The following is a 12,778-nucleotide window of genomic DNA, read 5'->3' as shown; positions in this document are numbered from 1 at the left end:
ATATATATATATATATATATATATATATATATGAGTTTATGTCCTCTACAGCATTCACTTATAGCTATTTCTTCAAGTTGCTTTTTCTGCTAAGTGAATGTGATCGGACCCTTCCCCCTCTATGCTATACTCAACCCAATCTATTCACAAATTCTTCATATGAGTTCTATTTGAAACTCGTTCAAGATCTTCACTGTGTCCTGGTCAGCTGAAGAAATTGCGAACGAAACTTTAAAACAAATCTTATCCAAATTTTCGGTTTTGCCGCTCAAACTGTTCCGCATCCCACGATGCATTATTCTATTCACCCACGATCATACACGATCTCCACTACACAGTACATGGGTGACACATGTCGCGTGAAGGAGAAAGGGCAGGGGCACGTTCGTCCCAAATCTTCGGGCGAACAGTTTTTTTCACCGTGTCTATAAATACCCCTCTCCCCTTCCTCACTTCATTTACTCCGCTCGATCGCTACTCTCTCACTCGAGCTCCTTAAACCCTAGCGCCGCTGCTACTCCATCGTTACCGGTGAGGAAGAGCTTTGCTGCCTCGACCTCGTCGCCGTCGTACTCACGCCGACCGCGGAAATCTTCACTCCGTCGCCGCCGTAGCTGTCTTCCTCCGCCGAGTTAGGGCAAGGAAGATCTAACCTGACGAACTTCCCATCTGTTCTTCTCAGTTCGTCGTGTTCTTCACTTCGGGTAATTAAAAGTTACTTTTATTACTCGCTTTGATTCTCAAGCTTTCCTGGAAACCTTCAAAGGTGTTTATTCTTCAAGTCTTCAAACATATGAACATCACTCACATCAGACGATCTTGAACTGTTTCTCTAAGCAATCATTTTCTTCAAGATTCCCTAATTGTGTGGATCTTCGATCTGTACAACTCTGGAACCTAAGACAAGAACGCTTAGTGAAATTCCTCAAGGTTCATCTGGTCAAATTCCTCAACACTTGTTCTTTTTGAAAAACCTCCTCAGAACGCATATGACCTCTCCAAATTCCTCGCACTCGTACTCTGTTCACAGGTACTCATGTCTGCTGCTGAATCACTAGGTTCTCATCAACTTAACTCATTTGCAGCGTTCCTCGAAGAAAAACTGCATACTTCTTCAGAGAACTCAATTGTTCAAATTCCTCAACTGAAGAATATGGCAGACGGTAAGAAGCCGCAGAAAGGAGGAAAGAAACCTGAGGTTATGACTGCGTTTGAAATCCCTGAGGAAATTTATGCTGACTATTGCACACCTGATGAAGCAAAATTTGGCAAAGAAAACAAAAATCAGCGCAAGGTGCGCATTCAGAAGATTGAACGGAGATGGGCAAGGGAATGGAGGGAATACAGATATGTGACTCCAAAGTACATGAAGAAATTCGCCCTCAATCCTCCATGCTCAAGAGCTCCATTGGCACCTGGCCAAGTAGCTGACCCCACAAGCATCAAACGTGGTGCGGACTTTCCTGAAGAATGGGCTAAGCGCGAAGCTAAATTGGCAAGACAAGCCAAGGAGGCAGTGAAGAAATTCAATGAGGATTCTGCCACTGCTACTGCTACTGAGGCCTCGGTCAAACCGAGGAAATCCATGCCATAGAAGCCTGCTCGTAAGCCAAGTGCTTCACCAACAGCGCTCTCACGGCCAAGTTCCTCAGCAGCGCCCTCACGGAAAATTCCTCACACTGCTACTACTCCATCAAAGTCCTTAGCTCCTATGCATCTGGCTACATGTCAAAGGACTGCTGGTTTCTCGATTGCCTCTGGTGTTTCAGCAGGTTCCTCAGCTGCACCGAAGTCATCATCTGGCCCGACTCTGCTGAAGACCAAAGCAATAGCTGGACGAGGTCCTCGGCCAAGTCCAAAGAAGAAACAAGTCGCATTCCATGTGCCTTCTGATGATGAAGCTTCTGATGATGAACTTACAGAAATCATCAGAGACAGACAGGTGAAGGCCGCTAGAGCCAAAGGCACATCTGTGCCACTGCTGTTGGATCCGAGGAAAATCCTCGATTTTATTGATCTCTGGCACAAGGATCCAAACACCCCAATGCCTGATTTTCATCTGACCCTTGGACAAAGTCATATGTTGACCCATTTCATCACTGAAGAGAAATGGAAGTTTGAAAAGGCAAGAGAGATTAAGAAAGCTCAATACAGAAAGGAGAAGCTCCTGAAGAAAAACGTTATCAGAATGACACCTGAGGAACTTCTCCAGGCTCAGTCTGAAATTCAAGCCCTCAGCAATGACTTTGATGCCTACTATGCTGATTGGCAAGGAGCCAAAGTCAGATTCGTCAACCTGACGAAGAAATTCACCAATGTTGTTGCCCCAACGCAACAAGAAATTCCTCAGGCTGGAGTCTCAGCTCAGCCGACTGAAGAACATGCCAGCACCGCTGATGAAGTTCAGGCTGCTGATGAAAATGCCAGTTCCAGGGCTGATGATCCCATTCCAGCCGCTGAAGAAATTGCCAGGGCATCCACTAGTGGTGCGCCTGAAGAAACTGAAGAAGTCAGGGAAACTGCATCAGTTGCGCCTGAAGAAAATCAACCAGATTCCTCAGGTCCATCTGCACCTACACCAACTCCAATTCTTCCATGTGCATTCGATGTGAAGAAGACCAAGGCTGCAGAGCGAGCTACAGTGAAGAAAAGGAAGGCATCAGCTGCGTCAAACTCTTCGGCTGCGAAGAAAATGAAGCCAACGACCAGCTCACTCGAAAATCCAATTGATGCTGTTCCGATTTCCTCCATGCCATCAAAGGACCTTGTTCCTTTTGGAGAAGACTATGAGATCCCAAGCGGATCTGATGAAGAAAATCATTTTGCTGCTTCTTCAGAGCAGATTGATGAAGAAATTGAAGTGGAAGCAATCCCTTCAACCCCAATCATTTCCTCGCCTATGCCTCAGTTCACAGCTGAAGAGGCCCGTGTTGAGGAACTTGAAGAAGATGTGGATATTGGAAGCACAATGCCAGTGATGAACGATGACTTTTGGGAAAGTCAACACCCAAATTCTCCACTCTTCACCCCACTCCAACAGATACCTCAGTCCCCTGCACCAACTGTTCAAATGGGCTCTGAAGAAACTCATCCCACTTCATCTGTCCATGAAGAAATTCCAGCCACTAGTGCTGATGAACCTGCTGCTGCTGATCCTCAGACTGCACCTGTTGAGGAACAAGAAATTCCTCAGCCTGAAGAACTTGAGCTCGCGATTCCTGAGGTGGTGATGCAACTCACTGACACCCCTCTGCCAAAGCAAAAGAATCCGTTCTCAAGCAAACAAAAGTTCAAGTCTGAAGATTTCTTTGCCGAGCACGTATTCTTCACTGATTATAATCCATATGATTCTGCTCGCATAAGGAAGAGGCATTTCTGGACTGCCAGCCAAGCCAATTTCTATTCCTCAGTGCTCTTCAACAAAGACAAAGTCTTCGATCATGCACATATTCCTCATGTGGACATGGAGTCTCTACCCGGCTTTGAGCCAGTCCTCAGTGTTCTTCACGACGCAGGACTTCTGAATTTCTGCATTGATATCTGTGACTGGAATGAAGAACTCATTCTTCAATTCTATGCAACTCTGCACATCACCGGAGACGCTGAAGACGTGAACTCATGGGTATTAGACTCGATGTCTCAAAATACTCACTACAAGGCACCAGCAACTGAATTGCTTCGTGCTCTACCACTCAGTCCTCCACTTGATGGTGCTCGTTGTATCTACAACGAACTAGAACTTTCAATATGCAAGTGCTGATGAAGCCTTTGAAGCCAAGGCAAGCCCCAAGAACCAAATTCCTCGTCAAGGAATTATTGTATGTGCCTCGGACTGTCTATCGAATTCTGACGAAGACAATGAGTCCTATCAAAGGCCACGACTCAAATGATGAAGAAGTCGTTGGCATCATGAAGAATATGCTTTTCAACATCATTCATGGCGTTCCCATCAACTTCCATGATTTCTTCATGAGGACTCTGGCCAATATTGCTATGTCACCATTCGAGCTGAAGCCCTATGCTCCTTGGATTATGAGATTCATCAGGGCAAGATCTTCACTGAATTACAAAGCTGACACTCTGAACCACGGTAGCTACTTGCCTCCCATTGAAGTCCTCAAACGGACAGTTTCATCAGCTGATGATAAAGGCAAGGCCGCTGCTATGATCGATGAAGGAGTTCGTCCATTGGATGGTCAATTCCGCAAGGCTGCATCTTACTCTACCAATGACGATTCTGCCACACATGACTCTGCCGCAAATACCTCAGCCAAGCAAAATCCTAAAGCCACAGCACCCAGGGTGATGACTGACCGTGAGTTACTCCTCAGTCTTCATCAGAAGGTTGATCGCAATCATAAATGGGTCAAGCGTCAATTTGGTTCAATTCTTCACAACATGACCTCAACACATAATGCAGTGAAGAAAAACCAATACTACCTCCATGAAACCTTCAACCGTACCTGGGCTGTTCTCTCTCATGTCTACAGTGCTGCAGATCTGAGGAATATGGATCTCAAGGAAGAATTTGACTGGTCTGCACCTCCACCGAAGAAATTCAAGAAGGTCAATGTTCCTTCCTTGGTGGCCAGCTCTTATTCTTCATCGCGTGACACTGATGAGTATGAAGATTTGGACGACACTGCGGCACGCCCTACTACAACAACCGACCCCAACAACGCTGGCGCTCCTCCATCAACTTGATATTCTTCAGGGGCGTTAGTCCTCAGTTTCAATCCTTTTGGTCATTTGATGACAAAGGGGGAGAAATCTGAGTTAGTCTTCAAGCGGGTTTATATTAAGGGCATTTTTTTAAGTTACAACTCTCGTTCTTGTGAAACTTCTATTTGGATCGAGTTGTAATCTTAAACCCGATGGTGCGTTGATACGTTTGTTGCATTATGCTTTGCATGCTTATTCCTCGTTAATGACATTGCACGCATGCTGAATCACATCAGGCACCATATTTCATCATGCATTTCAAATTCTTCATATTATATATCAAATGCATGTATGAATTACAAGATATAGGGGGAGATCTCCATGATTCAACTCTTCAAATGTGCATTGCCTCAAAAGCAAATTCCTCACTATGCACATCTATAGGGGGAGTTCTACTATATCTTGTAATCAAATTCCTCAATATTAGTGTATACACTTCATTTGTTTATCCCCGTCGAAAACTTAACCTATGTTGTCATCAATCACCAAAAAGGGGGAGATTGTAAGTGCATCTAGTGCCCCTTAGTGATTTTGGTGTATTGAAGACTTATAGGTTAAGGGACTAATGCGTTTGTAAGTGTACACATGTCTATAAGTCTATGAGGAGTTTGATATTTACAGAGAAAGTCGACCCCTAAAAACGAAGTTCTTCAACTGAAGACTTTGATATTCTGAAGACTTTCTGAAGACTTTGAAAGTGAAGAAATTGGTGTGACCTTGAAGACTTGGTATTCATTTGTGGAACATGAAGCGTGAAGACTTTTGTTTTCGTAGTTTCATTTTCTCTTTCTTGAGTCATAGGAAACACCGTACTGTTAAAGGGGGTCGAGGAAATACTAAGGAAAAATTTCCATGTGATGCTCAACTCAAAATCCTACACCTACCAATCCCTTCGAGTGAAGCCTTTGGAAATCTCATACAGTTCAGTCACTTTCTTCAGTGACAGAGACGAAGTTCTTCTGGTCACTGATGAATTTGTTCTGACTGAGGAGTTAGGAATTCGTCAGTGAGAATTACCTACACAGTGAGGAACATGATAGCCCTGAGCAATTTGAGAGTCAAATTTCCAAACGTTGCTGCGCTGCGCGCCAGCTGTCCCAAAACATCTTATCCACCTAACGGTCATATCATTGAGGGGCATTTATGTCTTATCATGTCGGGCTGCTCCCTAGGCTATAAATAGCCGCCCCCTACAACCACTAGCTAGTTGGCTGCTCCGAGAGAACTTGACACTTGTCATTTGAGAGCAACCCATCCTCCGAGGACTTTGAGCGAAAATCATCGAGTGAGGAAAACCCAAAACCAAACCCCTACAAACCCAAAGTGATTGAGCATCACTGAAGAAATTGATCCTGCGTGGATCCGACGCTTGTTACCTTTGAAGACTGTGCTTCTTCCAGACGGTTAGGCGTCAAGGTCTAGAGCATCCAAGAGGAATTGTGGATCGCCGAGTGACCAAGTCTGTGAAGGTTTGGAAGTCGCTTGAAGACTTACCACGAGTGATTGGACAAGATTTGTGTGATCTTAGTTCAAGGAGAATACGGTGAGGACTGGGTGTCCTGAGCTGCGTGCTCAGCGACTGGGTGTCCGGGACTGTGTGTCCACGAGTTTAAATACTCAGCCGCTCCAACCAAACGTACAACTGAGACAGCAGTTGGAACTGGTCTATCAAATCATTGTCTTCACCAACCCAACTGGTTCTATTTCCTCAACCCTTTCATTTCCTCATTACTGTGTTGAGTGTTTGTTCATATCTGTCTTTGAAGACTTTGACTGAAAACTTTGTCAATTTCCTCAGCTCAATTTCTTCAGTCTGTTTGTCTTCATCTTGTGTTATCCTATGATTACGCTTTCTGTACTCTATGCTAGTCTTCATTTCATCATGATGACCATGCTTGTATTCTGTTATGCTTACTTCTGAGTACTTATTCCGCTGCTAATAGTTCTTCGTAAAGGAATTTCCTAACCGGCAAATTCCTCGGTGAAGAATTCATAAAAATCGCCTATTCACCCCCCTCTAGTCGACATAACACACTTTCAAGGTCCCCCTTGGTGCTCAAGCAGCCGTCATTCGGTGATAAAGGAGAGCGACGTTGCTAAGACGGAATTGCATTAAGTGTGGGGACGGTGCTGCGATAGCTAGTGCTCCCGGAGAGTGACTTATCTCGAGGGTCAGGAACGCTTCCTGGTGCGGTGCTAAGTCCGTGCCTTGGCCGTCGGAGGGTTGTTTGGCGAGGTCATCACGTGCTTCTCTCCTCTCGCCCTCGCTCCCATTTCTGCTCTACGTCCTCGGGTCTCGGCCCTCGAGCGAGTCTCAGCCATCACTGGTATGCCAGGTCGCAATGCCATGGACATGGCCAGAGGGTGAGGGCTGGAGAACCAGTAGGAGCCCTGAGTTGCGATGCTCAGCCACCCCCCCTTTAACGTGCAAGCGGTTTGCGTGGACGAGGGTGAAGAAGACACTGTGAGGGCCTCGCATGACGATGCTCCTGGGGGAACCCTGCAGGCTCATCACAGAAGAAACGAGAGTTCGTCGCGACAAATGACGGTTAGCCGTTAGTTGCCTTGGAAAGGCGGCGAGGCATGAAAGGCCTGGCGAGGTGTGCTGGTTTACCCGTGATCCAACACGGGACTCACGGGGCCCCACCCCAAGGCGGGTTGCGCCCGGCGCTGGGCCTTGTCTTGAAGTGTGTTCCTGCAAATTTGGCTAGATGTCGATGCTCTACGTCCTCGGGTCCCGGCTCTCAGGCTGGTCTCAGCCGTCGCTGGTATGCCGGGGCGCGATGCCGTGGGCAGACCAGAGGGTGAGGGCCGGAGAGCCGGTAGGAGCCCTGAGTCGTGATGCTCAGGCACCCCCCCCCTTTAATGCGCAAGCTGGGTTAGATGTCGAAACTCTACGTCCTCGGGTCCTGGCTCTCGGGCTGGTCTCAGCCATCGCTGGTATGCCGGGGCGCGATGCCATGGGCAGACCAAAGGGTGAGGGCCGGAGAGCCGGTAGGAGCCCTGAGTCGTGATGCTCAGGCACCCCCCTTTAACGCGCAAGCTTGCGACATCCAGGAAGAAAAAAGGTACCATGAATAGGCACCAAACAACAAGCTTGACAGGTCGAAAACATGGCCCTAAGATAAATGCAAGAGGGGTACATGCCACTGGGTCTGACCCGAGCGGCTTGGGGATAATGCAGCCCGAGGGGCGCCCCCAGCAAAGTGAGCTAAGAACATGAAATAAAAGAGATACATGCCATAGGGACGGACCAACGCGGCCTGGGAATAATGCAACCCTGAGGGCGCTCCCAGCTGGAAATGAAACTAGAAAGATGTCACCTGATGACGCTGAAGACGAAGGGGTGTTGATGCAGCAGACTTGGTGGGCTGCGGGGGCAGATCCTCACGAGCCCCCAGGCCCTGGGGCCTCGGGAGGCTCCGGAGGCGCTGGTGGCTCCTCGCGGACCGTCTCCATATCCACCAGGGCTGCAGAACGCCTGACCTCTTGAGCCTCTAGGATGGCCCTCATGATGCGCTGGTACGCAGCAGCCGCGTTTGGCGAGCCGTAAGGCATGCGAACGTAGCTATGGGGCGGGCCCTCACAGCGTCCCACTTGCGAAGGCCAGAGGCGCTCCTGAGACACGGCTTGGTTGAGCCCTGGTATGTCGATGCAAACGCGCAGCCCACCATCCTCGCCTGGATGGGGGGCCACAGCGGGTAAGCGGCGGCTCCCTCTCATGACCCTTGACTCCTGTAGCTCCTGAATGGCCTTGCTGACGAACTCCTGAGGGTTTGGCCCTCCTTGCCTTGCTTCTTCTTGATGGAAACGTGCTTCGAAGCACGCCTCCACGTGGTGCCCAAGCACCTCCCTCTTGACCTTGGCGAGGTCGACGGCCCTCCAGGGGAGAGCCCCCGAGCCCTGCCTGAGGAGGGCAATGGGCGCGCTTCCCTATGCGATGGAAGGAGGTTCCCCCTGAGCAGGCACGGGCCCAGAGGGACCTGCCTCCTGAGGGGCCGGGCCGGTAGATGTCTTCTTCTTCTTGGGGGCGGCCTCGGCGAGCCTCCTACTTCCGCGATCCGGGTCTTCTAGTGATGCGGCCTGAAAGGCTCTCTCCAGGGAGCAAACCACGTCTCTCTCTTCGCAGGGCACCGTGATGACTCCGCCACTTCCTGGCATCTTGAGGATGTTGTAGCCGTGGTGGGTTACGGCCATGAACTTGGCCAGCGCTGGGTACCTAAGGATGGCATTGTACGGCAGGCGAATGTGGGCGATGTTGAAGTTGATGAGCTCGGTGCGGTAGTTGTCGCGTGCCCCGAAGGTGACAGGGAGGCGGACCTGCCCAATCGGGACAGTGGAGCCGTCGGTGACTCCGGAGAAAGGCTTGGTGGGCTGAAGCTGACTGTAGGGTACTTGGAGATTGTTGAATGTTTCCATGGACAGGACGTTGAGCCCAGCCCCGCCATCGATGAGGGTCCTGGTGACTAGTACGTTGCTGATGATTGGGGAACAAAGCATCGGGAGGACTCCGGATGTGGCCGCGCACTTGAGCTGATCCGCTGAGCTGAATGTGATGGCACACGCCAACCACCTGAGAGGGCGCGTGGCCTCGAGCTTGGGGAGGACCGCATTCACTTCGCGGGCGAACTGCTTGAAGATGCGTTGAGAGGCTGGGGCTTGGGCTCCGCCTAGGATGCAGGTGATCGCACGTGGCTCCTAGAAGCCCCCAGCCCCTTTGTCCTGATGACGGTCCTCATTTCTCCTTGGCTGCGGCGGTAGCGGAGGGAGGCCTGCGTTACCTTGCGGGCGATCCTCGTGAGGCTGATCCCTCCAGCCTCCCTCGCGAGGCGGGTCCTGCCAGCGATCCTCGCGAGGTTGGTCGCACCACCCTTGACATGGGCCGCGGTCTTCCCAGCGTCCTGCGTTCCTTCCTCCTCCTCGTCCGTAGCCCCGGTCGCTGCGGTCGAGACGCTGGCCAGTCCGTCCTTCACGCACGGCCCTGAGCTCTTGGCATTCATTGGTGTTATGGGTGTGGAGGTCGTGGTACACGCAATACAGACTGCCCTTGGAGGATTCGGGCTGATCTTTGCCCCGCTTGGTGTCTGGTTCTGCCGCGAGCATGGCAGCCCCCTTGCGCTTCACGTCCTTGGCCTTGGGCTTCTTCTCTTCAGGGTCTGCGGCAGGCAATTCGAGGAGGGAGAGACGCCCTTCCTCAGCCCTGGCGCACTTGGTCACCAGGTTGAACAACTCCAAGGAAGTGCACAGATCTTCATGCATTGCGAGCTCCTCCTTCATTTTAACGTCACGCACGCCGTCAGAGAAGGCTGAGATGATGGCCTCCTTGGTCACCTTGGGAATCTTGAGGCACGCGTTGTTGAAGCGCTGGATGTACTTCTGTAGGGTTTCCCCTGGTTGTTGCTTGATGTGGCGCATGTCGCTCACGGCGGGTGGCCGGTCGCGAGTACCCTGGAAGTTGGCGATGAAGCGGGTGCGCATCTCGTCCCAGGAGGAGATCGTGCCTGGGGCCAGGTTCAAAAGCCAGGTGCGGGCCCTGTCCTTGAGAGCCATGGGAAACCAGTTCGCCATGACCTTCTCGTCTCCGTTGGCAGCCTCGATGCCCAGCTCGTAGAGCTGGAGGAACTCTGCAGGGTCTGCCGTGCCGTCGTAACGAGGAGGCAGGTCTGGTTTGAACTTGCCGGGCCACGCGACGGTGCCTAGCTCGGTGGTGAAGGCGCGGCAGCCCGCTGTGGCCACAGGAGGCCTTGGAGGATGAAGGGCTCGGTCCTGCTGGTCCCCGTGCGCCGCAGCTGGGTGCAGCGCGGGGTCTTGACGTGCTGGGGCAGGAGCGTGGTCGGGACAAGCCGGAGCAGGGAGCGCTCGGGCAGCTTCTCGAGGGCAAGGGACCTCTTGGCAGCTCTGCTCCTGCCGCGCTGGTTCCTGACAGGGCGGGTTCGTCCCAGGGGCCACATGCCTTGGAGCCAGGGTGCCTTCTTGAGGGGGAGGTGGCTGAGGCGCCCCAGGAGCTTCATTGCCCGCGCATGGCGGGGCACGATGCAGCGAGAAAGATGGCGCGGGGGAGCCCCGGGCGCGGACGAGTGCGGCGACTCGGTCGAGCCATTCTTCGTAGACATCGTCGACTGTGCGGTAGCGCAGGAGCTTTTTTGCCGCGATGAGCGCAGCTCGAGCCTCCATGGCCGCGCGGGGCGCGCGGGATGAAGAACCAGCGGGGGTGAGCGAGGGCGTAGCGGTGCGGCCGTCTCGCCTCATGTACGGGTGCTGGGACGATGCTTGCTGCTCGTTCCCCGCCGGGCCAGTGGCGGCGTTGACGGCAGGAGACGGGGAACAACGAGGGCACCCGCCGACGGGAGCCGTCTGGGTGACGCGGGAAGCGAGGGTGGCTTGGCGCTCGGCGCGAACCCGGCGTGCGTCAGACATGGTCGTGACGGTCGGAGAAGAACAGGGCGACGGAAGACGAATTCCGGAGCACCCCTACCTGGCGCGCCAAATGTCGGATTTAGGGTTCCGGCAGACCCTTGAGGTTCGAACACTGGGGTGCGCGCAGAGGTTTCGCCTTCTACCTACCTGTTCCTCGCTGAATTGCTAGGATCTAAAGTGCGAGAAGAACAACACAAGAGATACAGGGTTTATACTGGTTCAGGCCACCATTGTGGTGTAATACCCTACTCCAGTGTGTGGCGTGGTGGATTGCCTCTTGGGCTGATGATGAACAATACAAGGAAGAACAGCCTCGCGAGGGTCTGTTCTTGTGGTTGTGTTGTCCCTTTGGAAGGATTGATTCTAGCTACCTATCTTATCTCCAGATTCCTGTCCTCTTCCTCTACCCTGTGGGTGGCTAGTCCTATTTATAGGTGAAGGCCCTGGGCCTCTTCCCAAATATTGAGCGGGAAGGGCGCCAACAATTGGCCAATTTGAAGGGGGACATCTAGTACACTTATCCTGACTAAAGTTGGTCCTCGCCTGTCAAAGGCTCTGGTGGTGACGCCGACTTGGGCTCCACGGTGACCTCCATCCTGCCGTTGGACTGGTCTTGGTCTTTTTGCACCGAAATGGATGCCTTTGCTTGATGCTCTCGCATGCGCTTGCCCGCCTTGCACGAAAGAGGAAAGAAGGACACTGCGCGGGCTGGCGCCCGTCCGGCGCCCCTGGTCGTCATGGCTTGCGACATGGGCACCTCGCGAGGTACCCCGCGTTGACCTCTCCGCCTCCTCATGAGCTAGCCTGACGAGGCCATTCCAGAGGAAGCTCCTTGTCGTCCGCCCTGCGAGGCTTGGCCCCTCGCGAGGGTCTTGAGCTTATGTTGATGAAGATGGGCCGTGTTGGGCCCCCTTTGAGCCACGCCGCAGGCCGCAGGCAGGCAAGTCTGGGGACCCTCATTCCCAGAACGCCGACAACCAATTTTCAGGATGTACATCTTTCAGCCTTTTAGCGACCCATTTAAATGTTGGGCTAATTTTAGGCCCGGTGTGTCTTTCAGCCTATTGACGGCCCATAAATCTGATGGGCCATTTGTAGTCGGACCTGAGTTTCGGCCTTTTAGCGGAGTGTTGGGCCAATTTCCGGCCCGATGTCACTTTCAGCCTGTTGACGGCCCATAAATCAGTTGGGCCATTTGTAGTCGGACCTGAGTTTTGGCCTTTTAGCGACCCATTTAAGTGTTGGGCCAATTTCCGGCCTTGTGTGCCTTTCGGCCTGTTAACGGACCATAAATGAGTTGGGCCATTTGTAGTCAGACCTTAGTTCTGGCCTTCTAATGGCCCATGCCCTTCATGGTCCAATACCACCCCGGTTTCTCTTTCGGCCTGCTAAAGGCCCACAACATAGTTGGGCCATTTACAATACGACCTGACTTTCAGCCTCTTAGCGGCCCATGCTCTTCATGGTCCAGTACAAGCCCATTGTCTCTTTCGGCCTGCTAAAGGCCTACAGTATAGTTGGGCCATATGTAGCCCAAACTTAGTAATGACCTGTTAACGGCCCGTGAAATAAATTGGGCCCACCTGTTGCCCGCTTTGATGTTGGCCTATTAACGACCCGGGAGGTAAGAGGGCCGACC

Source organism: Triticum aestivum, chromosome 4B (genome assembly GCF_018294505.1).
Source record: "Triticum aestivum cultivar Chinese Spring chromosome 4B, IWGSC CS RefSeq v2.1, whole genome shotgun sequence".
NCBI classification, from domain to species: domain Eukaryota; kingdom Viridiplantae; phylum Streptophyta; class Magnoliopsida; order Poales; family Poaceae; genus Triticum; species Triticum aestivum.
This window is presented reverse-complemented; position numbering follows the sequence as displayed.